Below are 3148 nucleotides of genomic sequence, written 5' to 3' on the forward strand. Positions count from 1 at the left end.
CAATGTAATTATTGGCTTAGGCAAGTCATTCACAGACAATAGAATCAGTAGGCAAAGAGTAATAAGATATTTACACAGGGACAGAGTGTTGCCCCACACACTGCTTATTATTTAAAGGTGGAAAGTGTATCCAGTGGTCGGCCATCTTACGTGATCGACGTTACCATCGTTCCAGGGGACAACGCTCTCCTCTGCTCCTTACATTATAGACTGTGGAACACACAAACAGTGCGTGTGAGTGAAATGTTCTCCCGGGGTCCTCGGCTCGGATCCTGTCAGGGTTTTAGAACTATATCCCAGATTATCAGAAATACGAGAAGTAGAAGAACAAATCCACTGATGCGCTGAGGAGACAATCAAACCTAGAGTATAGACATTTCACAGGTAAGCTACTGAGTTTTGCAGAAATATCACGGTTGGGGATTAGGGGTTGGGGCTCAGTTGGCAAAGTGTGTGCCTGGTGTGCATGGAGGCAGAAATAGCAATGTCATAAACACAAAACACAAAACAGTGAAAACATTGAGTGTGGTGGCTATTCCTGGTGGTCAGCTTGAGGACATCTGGAATGAGCCACATCCACAAATGGAGGGCTCACCTGTGATCCAGATCTTGAGGCTGAGAGATACAGGCTTTTGATCTCCATCCTGACATGCAATGACATGTGCTTTCATCTGGATCTTGAGGGAGAGTGGCCATGTGAAGCTCAGGCCTAGGCCTGGCGGCACACACCTTTAATCTGGCCATACCTTCTGCTGGAGGCCTACATAAGGACAGTGGAAGGAGGAAGGCTCTCTTCTTCGCCTGAGTGCACTTACCTGCCAGCACATGTGTGGCAATTCTTCAGGATTCCAGCCTATACAGAAGACCAGCTCAGGAAACCAGCTTCATGGGGCTGAGCAACTACCAGACTCTTGGGCTTCCCACTCACAGCTGCCCATTGTTGGGTTAGTTGGACTGCAGACTTTAACCCATTCCAATAATTTCCCTTAATATCTAAAGACGCTGCTTAAGTTCTGTGACTCTAGAGAACCCTGACTAATACATTGACCTAATTAAAAGAATTAAAATAAAAAGGGCAATTATTTAGTCCCAGCATTCAAGAGGCAGAGGTAGGTGAATTTCTATGAATTTGAGGCCAGCCTATTCTACACTGTGTGTTCCAGGCTAGCTAAGGTTACATAGTGAGACCCTGTCCAAAATAAACAAATAAACAAGAAAAAACAGTCTAAAGAGACACACTTTTGTAAAATAAGATCTTAGGGGAGAAAAATAGAAACAATAAAAACACTTTCAGAAACGATTCAGAGAGGGGACATTGTGACCCAGGCCCCTCTTCTCAGTGTCAGCATGACGTGAACAGATGTCCTTTGCTGTGAGCTGTTGAGGTCATGACATAGTGCCTCACCACAATTCCAAAAGCAATGCTATCAAGGGAGCACGGAAGAAAACCCACAGTCAAAACCAATGCTTCGGGGCTGGGGATTTAGCTCAGTGGTAGAGCACTTACCTAGGACGCGCAAGGCCCTGGGTTTGGTCCCCAGCTCCGGAAAAAAAAAAAAAGAAGAACCAAAAAAAAAAAAAAAACAAAAAAACAAAACAAAACAAAACCAATGCTTCCTCCATGTAAGGCAGTTCAGTTAGAATGTTTAAAAGCTTCTCAAAGCAGACAGTGATCCCCTCTACTCCCACAAGGGGAGCCTAGAAAGATCGGCTGGGTCATCAGTGAGAGGGAGAAAGAAGAGAGCTCTCTCTAAATGTTAACTTCATGTCTTGAGGACAGACACCCCAAGTTTTACCTGTCAGTCTAAAGCATCAAAAACCAAGCTAACCTGCCCATAGGGGTGTTGTACGTATGGCTGCTGTGGCTCGAGTATGCGTCAGTAGATGGCAGAGAGGAGAGAGGCTATGACTACACCCAGTGTTCTGACCTGTGAACATCTGAATGATTAGTAGCCAAACATTCCCTGAAAAAAGTGAGCCTGAGATAGCCCCCAGACCAGCCCCACACAGGCCCAGAGGAGCTCCCAGGGCAGGGAGCAAGCCAGAGATGAGAAGAACCCAGCCTGGCATTGCTGGCCCAAGACAGACAACCCTTGAATGAGGCCAGTTGAATGGGCTGGGAAAGGAGTGAGGCCCCTAGACGACCACCAGACTGGTGCCATGGGGCTCAGACAGAGAGGTAGCCTGAAACGGTCTGCATCTTGCTTGGGCTGCACAGTAGAGCTGGCCCTGGAAAGGGGGCGCTGCAGATGAGCAGGTCCTGAAGGAGTGAGAGCCAAGAGCCAGCTTTGCCTCTCTTCTGCTGGGAGGTTGCTGTGGATGAAAGAGAGCCCTGCCCTTCTCCCGTCCCTCATCCCTCAGCATCTATGGCAGGCAGGAGAGAAGGCAATGTCCCTCAGTGGCTGCGACACTTCACAGAGCAGGTTCTGCACCTCACCTGGGCAGCAGGATAGAGCTGGCTGTGATGCTGGGCTTGCTGGCGAGTTGGCTCTGAGGGCCTGAGGGCAGGAGAGCTGGTGGGCTGACCAGCTCAGATATCTCTCAGGCCCAGTTCCAGTGCTTTGAATTGGGCCACACCAACATCTACCCCATGGACAAACTGGTGGTTCTGCAGATCCAAAGCTACAGGAACTCTATGACTCAGGGCAACAACAGGGGTATCTGGGAGGAGTCCCTTTGAGGATCCAGTATTGATAGAGTAGCAGAAGCCAGAGGCCTAGAGTCAGAGCAATGACTCATTACAGAGAAATGTGGACAAAGGGGTACACTGTGGGATACACTGTGAAACACTACAGCTTCCACAAGGAGATTCTCTCATTAAGGGGAAGTTTCAAGGGTGGAGTAGGGGTACAGGAGGAGAGAGAGAGATGAGTGGGATTGGGGTCCATGATGTGAAATCATGATTGGTTCATGAAGAACCAATGAAAAGCTAAACCAAAACTAAACCAACCAACCAACCAACCAACCAACCAATCAACCCCCCAACCAACCAACCAACCAACCCACCCACCCACCCACCAACTCACCCACCCACCCACCAACTCACCCACCCACCCATCCACCCACCCACCAACTCACCCACCCACCCACCAAACAACCCACCCACCCACCAAACAACCCACCCACCCACCAACCCACCCACCCAACC

General features: G+C 49.0%; 1 non-coding gene across 1 annotated transcript; it reads left to right on the forward strand.

Moving 5' to 3' along the window:
* The first annotated feature begins 1828 nt into the window (after positions 1–1828).
* On the forward strand, positions 1829–1962 carry LOC120093446 (small nucleolar RNA SNORA17). Its single transcript, XR_005486503.1, has one exon. It is a non-coding gene; the product is annotated as a small nucleolar RNA SNORA17 (small nucleolar RNA).
* Positions 1963–3148: the final 1186 nt, after the last annotated feature.

Source organism: Rattus norvegicus, chromosome 6 (genome assembly GCF_036323735.1).
Source record: "Rattus norvegicus strain BN/NHsdMcwi chromosome 6, GRCr8, whole genome shotgun sequence".
Classification (NCBI taxonomy): domain Eukaryota; kingdom Metazoa; phylum Chordata; class Mammalia; order Rodentia; family Muridae; genus Rattus; species Rattus norvegicus.